We start from the raw sequence: 13,545 nt of genomic DNA on the forward strand, positions 1-13,545 counted from the left end.
AGAAACGAATTTCAACCTTATCTGTCAACAGTAAAATTGCTTTGACAGCATCTGCCATGACCCCTTTAGTGGTCGTTCGCATGGTAGGCACGACAGCACACGATCACTTTAGTGGCTCTTGGCGTTCAAAGGGTTAAACAGCTAGGGACCATGCAATGGCTTCTTTAACATATACAATTATACCATTCGTAAACTTATCGCAAAACTGGTAGTATTTTATAGTAGTTATATGAAACGAGATCTCGTCAAAACAAAGTCGAACGCATTCATAGCATTCATTGAAGAAACGAAGGAACTAGAGCGTAAACAAGCCGCACTCGACACTTCCACTATCATGCACGATTTATATTTCCACCTTTTTACTACATATGAATTAAAATTTCTATGTTTTTGTCCACATATCGGTGTCCCCCAAGATTGAGTGACGGAAAAATATCGTTTTGTGAGTGGAAGCGGTTTCCTGCTAGGAAATCATCCGCAAGTAAAGTAATCATCATCGTCATATTTAGATAAATCATTTTATCAGAACTATTGTCCGACCAAAAGCGATTTTTTTGCCGAAACCGAAGGTTCCGTTTCGCTCTAGTTTCGCCCGAAAACGAACCTACGGGCGAGACATCATTTTTATGCCTAATTCTAACGAAATTGAAATTTTGGTTCGACACTAATGAAAATACAGTTGCGACGCGGCCGAAAGGTTTTGCAGTTTTAAACCGAACATAAACTCAAAATTACATATGTTGCTATATTAGTGACGACTGCCTACTGCCTAGTACACATAAAAAATATTTTCGTACAATTTCGTACCTTGTCACAGGACTGAAATTAAATTCCTTGACCGTATGACAGTCTGGTATCGTTCTAGTTAGGACACATTACATTATGCACATAACTAGAATCAGGCAGTATGTGCATTTATTGTTAATATAATTGAAAATCTACGTCCATGGAGTCCCAGCGCGCACAAGTATTTTGCAGAAATCGCGAAGCGTCTGGTTGACGTAACTGGTGACCGAAGAGCTGGCGGCTTCCTCGCACAACGTATCAGCATTGCGATACAACGAGGCCTATTTTAGATTTAAGCTAGTTATTAATAGTAGTACCTCTGTATATATCTATTATGTAAATAAAGCATTTGTATATAATTGATAATATATAGATCCACGTAAATAGGAGGTTAAACTTGCGTCGCGAAGAGTAGCACATGTCACGTCACGCGACTTCGAAGGAATTTCCGGCCGCGATCGCTCCCGCTGTGGAATGAGCAGAGCTTCCTGTCGTGGTTTGATGTTACACTCCTTAAGAGGAATTCCTAGTTGCGATTTTTCCATACAAACGCTCTCGACTGATTCCTCCCTGGATTTTCAACCTAGAGCAGTGATTTTTTCAAATAAGACCAATATCATCAATATCTGTGCCGCTATGTTTTGCTTTTTTGGATTATTTTATTTTGAAGAAAAATACAGCGCCTCGAAAATCGCAAAAACGGCTCAATTGAATTGGCTGTAAAAAAAGGCACAGTATACAAATATGACAAAAAATATCCAAAAAATCAAAACATAGCGGCATAGATTATTTCTTCCTCTTGCAGTTTCCAAAATTTCATAAAGATTGATTGCGTTTTGGAGGAGGAAACAGTCGAGAGCGAAACCTCGATTTTTGAGTTTTTTGCGTGTGAATTTTAGTCCGAGCTGCAGTTGTCCTTATCGCACGAATTAGAGGCGGAGACAGTTTCAAAATATACGTACACAGAAGGAATAGTGATGGGCATAACATGTTAATGGTTAAAATGAGAAAAAATACACCAACAACCAACAGTCGATCGCCGTAACATAACCAAAATACCACGTAGTTCTAAGAAAAGGGTGCCATGTGTTTTCACACTCTTTAATGTAACAACTATTATGTACCTACCATGGTTTCGTAATAAAGATTTATATTCTATTCTATTCTAAAATGTACCCGTAATGGTCTGTCACTTCAAACCGTTTTTTTGTATTTTTTTACATTGCAGGTCATGTAGTGCTTATGTTTAGTTATGTTTACTATTAAAGGCCTGTAAACAAAGCTAAGTAGGATAATAGGTACAACCTGCTTATTTTGATTAAAACATCATAAATACCCATTAACAATTTGATTGTCTTGCATTGCTCACACTTGTGCGTCACAAGTAAACCACTAGATAGCAAATTTACATTACGGCTAGCCGATATCAAAATAAGGGCCATTTTGAAATGCGGCGGTTCAACGATTAAGGTATGTTGGGGTTATACCGGATGTGGGTGAAGAACGTAGCAAATTCATTTCTCCCTAATTTGGCTTTCTTTTTTAATGTTGGCAACATTGTGTAAGATGCCATTTCATTGCCTCGACTGCCAGTGTCCCAGCGCCACTCAAGGATATCGGGCTTGTGCTATGCGCAATCACATAGAGCAAGGTAAATTTCGTGTATCCGATCTTCGCCCTTTTTTTTATACTACGTCGGTGGCAAACAAGCATACGGCCCGCCTGATGGTAAGCAGTATCCGTAGCCTATGTACGCCTGCAACTCCAGAGAAGTTACATGCGCGTTGCCGACCCTAACCCCCCGCCCCTCGTTGAGCTCTGGCAACCTTACTCACTGGCAGGAACACAATACTATGAGTAGGGTCTAGTGTTATTTGGCTGCGGTTTTCTGTAAGGTGGAGGTGCTTACCCAGTTGGGCTCTGCTCTAGATCTGGAATGACATCCGCTGTGCTGTGCCCTACCACACAAGGCGAGATGACATTCACAGTGCCCATACCTCTCTTTTTGATGTAGTTTAAGGACATACCCGGGTCCAGGCCCTGTAATTTATTTTGTGTATTGTGATGAAAATGTGTTTGTTTTTGTAATTGTGTTAATGTATAATTTCGTTTTAGATGTTTATTTATAAAACAATCCAATCAAAAACAGACCTAGGATTGCTGTAGACCAATATCAAATTTTGACCCTTCCAGGTAAAGATCGGAAAGAAACAATACGATCTTTACCCATTTAAAAAACAGCAGTGTAGGTCAAATTTTAAATTTTCTTCAATTTACCTACTTAATTATCACATTAATTGTTTTCTTGATCACACTTTCGTACCCTTATTATTATCCAGTACCAACGCGACGGTAAATCAAAAGGAAAAGATTTAGGTAGTCTATTTTGTATGTATGTGTATGTACACCTACTTACTGACAATGTCATTTTTTTAATTTCCGCTGCCCAAAGGTTGCCTGGAGATTGCGTTTTAGCGATTAGACCGCATGTTGTTTACCTGTGCTTATGTTTCTGTTTTCTTTTGTATTGTTTTCTTTATTCCATTCTTTTTAAAACCTTTCTACATAACATTAGGTCTACTTGGGTGGCTTACAAGTTAGTATTTTGTTTAATATCTTGTAAACAGAAAAACTATGAAAGTTTCAAGAAATCAAACAAAAAACTAACATGTATAACGCCGAAGTAGACCTAATATTATGTAGTACGAAAGTACCTACACATACGGATGCATACGTAGATGTGAACGCACACATATATAGTTAGTTTCGGATACAAAATAGAGATAGCACTTCGAAATTAGTTTCCTTAAAATGCTTCAAGAGGGCTCTCTTTTCCTATATATTTTATTCTATTACTTTACTCTTTGCATACGATCCTTACATTTTATCCAAAAAAAGATTGTATATCAACTATATATATAATTGCAATATTTTACCGTCAAAATCGCAATTGTTAGCACATTGTTTACTTATCAAATTGCCTTATGACATAAGTATCAAAGTTTGAGAGCCACAATTTTACCAAATGTTTGTATCAGGGTTAAGATCGGATACAAAAATACGAAAAATCGAACATTCGCTGACAACTTTTAGTATTGTTGGCTGCAATTTATATACGTAGGAGAAGGCTAAACTCCGGACCTATTTTTTTGTGATACCTTATTCTCTTTCCATTTAAACCAACTTTTATTCACCATCCGATGTTATCCCTTGATGGCAAAACACTCGTTACCCTAAAAAAAGTATGTTTCATCTTTACACGTGTACAAAACTAAAACCTTTATATATTGAAGATTACCAAAATTCAGGCTGAATCTACGGTTATTATTTAACGATTTGCTCTGTACTTCAAGAATCTGACACGATCTAGAAAAAAAAAGTCGCGAGTTCTCTCAATTGGTCCCAAAATTGTCCGGCATAATCCCAACATACCTTACCCAGATTGTCATTGCGATACGTTCTTCAATAAGACGGCACAAGTTTAGCCCCATCGTACTACTACTACTATTTAGATTGTAGGTTAACCATACCTACTTACAAAATTTCACAACACACCATGATCACACCCAACTTATTGTCACGGATAGGTACGACGACCGAAGCAAGGACCTCATTCTTTTTCGTATAGTCTTTATCTGAATTAATTACTAGATACAGTATAATATAATAAATAAATAATCAATATAAATAAATATTATAGGACATTATTACTCAAATTGACAAGTACCACAGTAAGCTCAATAAGGCTTGTGTTGAGGGTACTTAGACAACGATATATATTTATAATATATAAATATTTATAAATACTTAAATACACAGAAAACACCCATGACTCAGGAACAAATATTCATGCTCATCACACGAATATATGCCCTTACCAGGATTTGAACCCGGGACCATCAGCTTCGTAGGCAGGGTCACTACCCACTAGGCCAAACTGGTCGTTAAAATAATAATTAAAAACAATATAATGTGATAACATCAAAAACAACTTGTGTCGGGCAGCGCAGGATGAATTCCGGCCGGGTCGCCGGCAATGTCAACGGAACGGCGCGCAATGAGCGGGCGCTCGCGTCTCGTATCTGTGTGCGCGCACTCACACTTAGATAGCTCCGGCTCCCGCCCACCGCAGCGCGACAGAAACATAGCTTCAAAAATTCGAGATTTGAAAAGTTGCTCAGCTAGGAATTGCTCTTAATGGAAGAAGTGTATCGGTTTCATAAAGATAACCCATGAATAGTGCAGATCTAGCGAATGCGTCGCGAGTGCGCGCTGTAGATTACGCGCTTTATTTTGAGGTATGTATGAATAGTTAGTACTAATCACTTAATCAGGCGCGCAATCTAGAGCAAACTCGCGTGCGCACTCGTACATTATAGTTTTATCCCCTGATCCCTATAAGACAGGTTTACCTAGTCATCTAGTTTAGGGCTTAGGACACTATTCCTAGGCTATCTAACAATAGAATACTCCAAAAAATTTAAAACTATTCTACTATGTAGGCAATACGCTGCAATTCTGATACCTAAATAAAACATATAAAAAAAAAAAAAACAGTTTACTTGGTTGCGTATGAATACTATAGTTAATAGCGGCTGCGATGACCATTCACTTTGGCAAAACTGCAGACGAAAATGAACTCGTATGAATGTTTTTTAGATAGTCTTGCGAACTTAGTTTTTTTACTATACTGATAAATGGGGGTGTAATATAAAAAACTTTACCTATTTTGATAACTCTAACAATATTTGAAGCAGACTATACACATTATTATACCGTCGCGTGACAAAGTAGAGGGTAACGTCGGACGGAATTCTCAGGAGCATCGTAATTTTAAAGGAAACATACAAAAGGAAGGAAAATATAATTCTAACCCTATCAGGGTTTCGCGACAAGACAAGGGCGAAAGGTATTCCCTGTTTGAATTACACGCTAAAGCGCTTCACACACCTTACAACAACAGCAAATCTTACAAAAAATACTTCGATTACTTCGACCTTTAAGGCACATGTCACATGCGAGGTATCATCGCTGTCACAACCATAGCCACATTATTCATGACTAAGACAGGACAATTTTGACTGTTTTCGAATTTTGCAACATAACCGTTACTCTGGCCTTTACAACATAAACGACATAACGACAATAAAAATAGAAATAACAATACATAATAACAGTAGTAAATTGTACCTTATCATAACCTTGTTAATTAAGAGCAACAGAGATGTATTTATTCATTTGTGAAAACTGTGGCTTGTCAATGTGTATTCTGATTTTACTATGAGTGTTTTATTTGACTGTTTGTTTCCCAAAGATTCAAATGAATAAATAAACAAAATTTAAGTGCAAATATTTAGAAATCTACAATAATGCGTCCACGGTTGTGACGGCGATAAACGCTCAAGATAAATACCATTAATAATATATCATTATGGCATTGTCTATTCGTTGATCGTTAAAAACATATTTGCAAATAAAATTAAGAGAACATTAAAATAAATAAACTACCATTAATAACCTATTTATAGCCTATACTTTTCTTACTTACTTTACTTAGTATTTGAAGTGTAAGAGTAGTCGTGAATAATCTATATTTATAGGTCGTTTTAAGTTTTATCGATAGTCATTTTGGAATATTCATTATAAAGTTTAATTTAATATATAAATTATTACATGATAATTGATAACAGAATAAGTAACTGACAAACCTTCTAGCGTCAATCGTTAAAACTTTCAGCATATCAGATACTATAGGACTTCATTTATTGTCCACACACGCGTTTTTGACCTCTTTTTAGGTAAAAAGTCTGTCTGTCTGTCTGTCCGTCTGTCACCAGAATGTATCTCATGAACCGTGATAGTTAGACAGTTGAAATTTTCACAGATAATGTATTTCTGTTGCCGCTATAACAACAAATACTAAAAAAAAAACAGAATAAAATAAATATTTAAGGGGGCTCCCAAACAACAAACTTGATTTTTTGCCGTTTTATAATGGTACGGAACCCTTCGTGCGCGAGTCCGACTCGCATTTGCCTGGTTTTATATTTGATGTTGAGAGTACGTGGAATCGTATACGATTTAGGCGCGTGAGTTAGTTCCTAATGTTTTTCGGAATTTATGAACGAAAAATAATTAATAGATAATTTGCCAGTACCTCTTTTGTGAAGGAATACATCCGAAGGAAACTGTGGCGTCGTTCGTAATAATTTTGAGCCAATTTCAGGGACCTTACAACTCCAATTCTTGGCAGCTATAGGACAAGTTCAGGTTTTTAGTACATCAGAAGGTTTAAAGCTGCTGGAAGCTAATTAACAATCAGCAGCATTCGCTATTCACAAGAAACACCTATCTAACAGATTTCACTAATATCTAGTACCATTTCTCCGCCAGTAAAACTGTCTAATAAATTTATACACTATAACACTAAGCAATCTAACACTAGCAGTCATTAAAGACGCCGCAGAATGGACCTGTCAAAGTATTTACGTTACTGAGACATAGTGTTGCTATGACAGTTAATAGCGACAATTATATTTGCCCCTCGGAACTTTTACCTTTTATTGCGTTGGAAAGTAGTATTCAATTGGTAATTAGGTTGTAAAATAATCCCAATCCAAATATGTCATTTAGTGTTAATCGGTGTAAGGAAACGGATTTACGGTTATTGCAGGTATAACCAGGTTCTGTATAGCTTTATTAATTTATTGCAGTTTTTCTTATTCTAAGGAGTGTAAAGGACTGCATTACAGCTGTAAATTGAAACTGTCGATTAACCAAGCTTGCAGCCCGCCAAGATGTAACTACATCTTGCTTGCGATTATTTATTGGCGCGAGTGGTGCGACCGTGACACAAAGAATAATTGTAACCAGAAATTGCACAGGATCGAGAAATTGGGGGCCCAGCAGTGGGACACTACAGGCTCCCAATAAGTAAATAAAATAAAATATTAAAATTATACCCGATTTTATAAATCTTAAGAGGAAAGAATAGCTTTACGATCCTAGCGAAATAACGGTAATTTTTCTATTAAATTCGATTTCGCTCCATTCCGTTCCACTAACTAAATCTTAACAAATCACTGTGATTTTGAGGTTTATTGTTAATAGGTTTCGCTTTTTTCGTATTGCAAATTCAAAAATGGAAAACCTATAAACGTATTTTTTCATTGTGTCAATAACATATTGAAACTAATAGAAAATGGAAAATATTTAGAAGTGGAAAAACGTTTTCTCTTTTTGTATGGACGATCACGTGGTATACTTCCCTCTTAATTTTCTAGCTAGGCGATATCGTAATTTTTCGCAAAATGTCCATTTTACAAATATGTCATTCGGCCATTAAAGGGAAGAGAGCGCTACGCGTGCTACGCCGTAGCACTATTTTCCCGATTTATACCCAAATTATCTGTAAATCCGTGACGCACGAAGCCGAGCCTTGTACATAGAAAACGATAGATGATATGCCTTTAGGAGAACCCACGCATCGTCAAACGTCAAGTACACGCGACACATGAGATCGACATAATAATCACATTTATCACATATCGTCGAATGAACGTAGACCACGTCAGTAAATAACATACGTACATTGACTCAGTACATAGATTAAGATAATTAGCAAATGCTAAATAACTTACCGCATATTTGCTAATGTCTTGGCGTGACAAACATGCCATAGATAACAGTAAATCGCAAACAAACAGTTTAGCAAATAGATGTAATAGTAATTTAAGATTAGAGAGCATATTATTTAATTGTAGGTTTTTTAGGTGTAAATTTTGATTTATTTTCAATCATTATGTATTTTTGTTTAATTTGATATGAAATGATATTTTGTAAAAATGTGATTTATGTTAATTAAAGATAAAATTGAGAAAAAAATAGATAACTCATAACACATTTTTTTTAACTCTTCGTCGGCACAAAAACCTACTCAATTTTGCTTACGATGTGTCTTGTACTTTTATATTCTAACTTGTTTGTTTATTAAATAATAATATAATATATGTAATTACTTATTACGACCAGCTACATTACATAAACCACATCGTTAATCTTCATTAGATTCGCAAGCTAATGTCAATAACAGCTAATTCGCTATGAAATGAGAAAGTTTTTATTGGTATGGAAAGTATTTTAGTTAGGTATTTGAATGTTGGTAGTTCCTTATATCACTTAAGATTTATATACGTGAGATAAGTGATGTATTTGATTTTAATTCATATAAATCGTTGGGAGATGCTGATAAGATATGAAGTAGAGTTCTAAAAAATAAAGCCTACAATTTTTAAGTTAAAAAAATACTTACTAACATTGAAATGTAGATTACCTACATAAATTCAATTCTTCGAAAATGAGCTAATTTCAAGTTAACTATTTTCTTACTGAAATGACCTACATTTTCAGCCTTTACACGAAGTTTTACCAAGTTACCTAACATACGTCTCGTTCCAAGCGACCTATTTCTGAAACGGACCATATTTCACGCCTGAAATACTAAGGTCATACATCCAGACTACACTCAAACCAAGCACTTATCACGCAAACAACCACCGTTTTATTTTCGAAACACGTTCAACAAAATCACAGAATTTTTCTGAACAAACCGTGGAAAACGCAGTATTCGAAACTGAGAATTTTTTTTTTGTTCGAAATTTGAAAAGTAAATGCACGGACGCGGCCGGCTAATTCTTTCGCCACGGTTGTGACACGCGTCTATCGCGCCCGCGGTCACGCGCCATACTGAATTACTAATGCAAGTACTGGATGGCAGTTGAGAGCGAAATTGTTTTCCGAACGCTATATTTATACCAACTTAAATTCAACTCTGTCTACATGTGAATATGGCTTGTTATCAATTAGTTGCTCTCTTTTTTTTTTCTAAGTGCAAACAGGTTGGGCACGAGAAATCCGCAATGTAGGAAGTTGACACATAGGTTCTGTATTGACGATTTACCGTTTCTGCTGAGTTTGGCAGCCTTGAACGTCCGAACAGCCTCGTCAGGTTAATTATAGCCAGTGGTCGAATTACATGTTTATTTTCAATACAGGTAAGCCTTCAAGAATAAATAACTAGCTCATATTATTGGAACTGTGAAGCTTCAACAATATTTTCTTGTAAATAAAGTAAGCAAAGTAATAGACCAATAGTGGGACCGGATTTTTGCCCTATAAGTTTCGATAATTCTAAAGAGTGAAAAGTGATGTTTATCTGTTATGGGACATATTTTTAAGCATATTTGTAATATATGAAGAAAATTTAGAACGAGCGTTAGATTTAAATAAGGTATTTATGTATTTTTATTGATGAATTTTGAATATTGAATTAAAGTACAAAATTTAAGCATCGTCTTTTATAATATGTATGAGGCTTTATGCTATCAAATTTTTAGAAAAAAAATCAACGTGCTACTTTGTCAAACTCAAATTAGCTTATTATTTTGTCAATATTGAATTAAAGTTTGAAAAATCCACAATATCATATCTAAATTCTTAAGTTAATAGGCAAGGCAAAAAATTAGAAGAGTAGGATATGTGCTTTACAATTAATATGCGTTTTTTGTCCTGTAAGATCTAATATTGAATTAAAGTCCGTAGAGATAAGTCTATTACTATAAAATAATATATGCAGCCATTTTATGGAAAGGTAGAAATATCTGTGTGTAGCTTGCATTGTAATAGTAAAATCAACTTAAAAAGGCGCGAAATTCATAACCACGCCGCGCTGGTCCTTCAACATGTCGGCTCGGCGCGCGGGAGCCTATCGTAGCCGACCTGGTGAGCGATAGATACCTCGCCCCGCCCGCGCCCCCCGCTCAGCTTCGCAAGCGCTGTTTGTCTTTTCTTTCAAATCATTCATTTGTTTGTTTATCGTGCACATAAATTAGATGCGGACATTACATGAATTTAATTATAGAATAAAAGTTATTATGACTTCAAAATGAGTGAAAAATGTTTGATATGTGTACTGTACTGACTTAGTAACAGAGAAAAAACGAGGAATTGAGCAGTTAATAACTGCGAGCAAATAATCTTTCTTGGTGATGGGAAAGTTAAATATTTCTACGGGAAGGAGGAACTACGTTTCCATAAAAAGTGTAGATTATACATTGAGTCGAAGGCTATACCGGCGTACAAAAGACTAATGGAGGTGGCATCAGAGGGCTTACCGCGTACCACGTTCGACGTGTTGCCTCCCTGTCATACTTACGTACGAATTTACAAGTGCGACAGAGAGGTAACACGTCGAACGTGGTTCGCGATAGGCCCTCAAATGTACAGCCAAGTGACGATGATGAAAATTACATTTTCAAAACTTTTGTCTTTTGGTACCATTGTGTTAGCCGCCTGTACTTACTTTCAACATATATTAGTAGTTTATGTTACTGCTACATAATAAAAGGCATTAAAATACACGAGTGTGGGCTTAGGAAACGAACGAAGTGAGTTTCTTAAAAAGATCACACGAGTGTTTTAATGCCTAATTATCTATTATATTACCTTTAAACGAGCAATTCTTGTATATATATATTTCCGGGATCTCGGAAACGGCTCTAACGATTTTGCTGAAATTTGGTATATGGGGGTTTTTGGGGGTAAACAATCGATCTAGATTAGTCTTATGTTTGGGAAAACGCGTGTTTTCGAGTTTTCATGCGTTTTTCTTTCGACGCAGAATATGGTCGCTAATTTCGTGTTGCCGGCCACTGTCCGTCTGGTCCAGCGGGTTAAGACGCGGACTGCTAAACGAGTGTTACGGGTTCGAATCTCGCCTGGTGACTAACTTTTGTTTTTTTTTATATGTTCAATTTTATATATAATTTTTTAATTTTTATTGTTTTAGACAAGTTTAATTTAGTAAAAGAATGTAGTTAAGATTATCACCTATACACCACCATATTACAATAAATAGTTAATTATAACCGAGCAAAGCTCGGTCGCCCAGGTACTGTATAGTTATTGCAGGTAGTTCGCAATCACATTTTTAGCACAGGCATTATAAGAGAGGTATGGGCATTGTAAATGTCATCTGGCTCTGTGTGGTAGGGCACAGCACAGCGGATGTCATTCCAGATCTAGAGCAGAACCCAACTGGGGAAGTACCTCCACCTTACAGAAAATCGCAGCCAAATAACACTAGACCCTACTCATAGTGTTGTGTTCCTGCCGGTGAGTAAGGTTGCCAGAGCTCAACGAGGGGTGGGAGGGTGTTAGGGTCGGCAACGCGCATGTAACTCCTCTGGAGTTGCAGGCGTACATAGGCTACGGATACTGCTTACCATCAGGCAGGCCGTATGCTTGTTTGCCACCGACGTAGTATAAAAATAAATAAAAAAAAACACACACAATTAAAATATTTCATATGACATGTGCTAATTATTTGTCTCAGTGTAAACAAAAATATATCATAATTATGATATCAATTTTCAAATTCAAAATGGCGGACATGTTTTATAACTTATTTTAAGAAATTATGAGTAGTTTAAGACTTTAAAAAGCAAGAAATTGTTTCTTGCTTCTGTTTGTATATGTATCATGTAGTATTTGATGTTTTCATTATTTTTGAAAGTCCTCAGGGTGCCGATTACGAAAATGACATCCATTATGGAACCCAAGATGGCGGACATTCATTTTTCTTAAAAATTGGTATGGGTGTCATCTCCGAGGTTTTTCGAGGTTCCGATTACGAAAATGACGTCCATTTTGCAATCCAAGATGGCGAACATTATTTTTTCTTAAAAATCGATATGGGTGTCATCTCCGAGGTTCCTCGGGGATCCGATTACGAAAATGACGTTCATTTTGAAATCCAAGATGGCGGAAATTATTTTTTCTTAAGTCGATATGGGTGTCATATCCGGGGTTCCTCGGGATTCCGATTACGAAAATGACGTCTATTTTGAAATCCAAGATGGCGGACATTAATTTTTCTTAAAAATCGATTTGGGTGTCATCTCCGAGGTTCCTCGGGGTTCCGATTACGAAAATGACGTTCATTTTGAAATCCAAGATGGCGGACATTAATTTTTCTTAAAAATCGATATGGGTGTCATCTCCGAGGTTCCTCGGGGATCCGATTACGAAAATGACGTTCATTTTGAAATCCAAGATGGCGGAAATTATTTTTTCTTAAGTCGATATGGGTGTCATATCCGAGGTTCCTCGGGATTCCGATTACGAAAATGACGTCTATTTTGAAATCCAAGATGGCGGACATTAATTTTTCTTAAAAATCGATTTGGGTGTCATCTCCGAGGTTCCTCGGGGTTCCGATTACGAAAATGACGTTCATTTTGAAATCCAAGATGGCGGACATTAATTTTTCTTAAAAATCAATATGGGTGTCATCTCCGAGGTACCTCGGGGATCCGATTACGAAAATGACGTTCATTTTGAAATCCAAGATGGCGGAAATTATTTTTTCTTAAAAGTCGATATGGGTGTCATATCCGAGGTTCCTCAGGATTCCGATTACGAAAATGACGTCTATTTTGAAATCCAAGATGGCGGACATTAATTTTTCTTAAAAATCGATATGGGTGTCATCTCCGAGGTTCCTCGGGGTTCCAATTACAAAAATGACGTCAATTTTGGCGGTTCTTGTTGGTGCAGATTTCAAAAATAGAGACCATTTTAGAATTAAAGGTGGTTGATATCACGGCTACACACATCGACACCCATTTCAAAAAGTAGCGTCCGCCATATTTATTTTCAAAATAGATGCCATTTTTGAAATCCACACCCCTAAAAACCCAG

At 36.4% G+C, this 13,545-nt stretch overlaps 2 protein-coding genes across 4 annotated transcripts in view; one reads left to right on the plus strand and one right to left on the minus strand.

Annotated features, from left to right (window-relative positions):
- Positions 1-13,545, plus strand: part of LOC133518484 (uncharacterized) — a 237,308-nt gene that overhangs the window by 200,554 nt on the left and 23,209 nt on the right. The gene's annotated exons all lie outside the window — the stretch shown is intronic.
- LOC133518477 (SUN domain-containing ossification factor) overlaps positions 1-13,545 on the minus strand; it is a 128,485-nt gene that overhangs the window by 35,219 nt on the left and 79,721 nt on the right. Inside the window, exon 1 of one of the 3 annotated variants that reach the window (XM_061852181.1) lies at positions 9,396-9,534. The exons of 1 other annotated variant lie outside the window; for it this stretch is intronic. The gene's annotated coding sequence lies outside the window, so the exon portion shown is untranslated. Of the gene's footprint in view, positions 1-9,097; positions 9,116-9,395; positions 9,535-13,545 lie in introns of those variants that run through there. One more of the 3 variants, XM_061852182.1, reaches the window with a different exon arrangement.

This window comes from Cydia pomonella, chromosome 5, assembly GCF_033807575.1.
Source record: "Cydia pomonella isolate Wapato2018A chromosome 5, ilCydPomo1, whole genome shotgun sequence".
Lineage (NCBI taxonomy): Eukaryota > Metazoa > Arthropoda > Insecta > Lepidoptera > Tortricidae > Cydia > Cydia pomonella.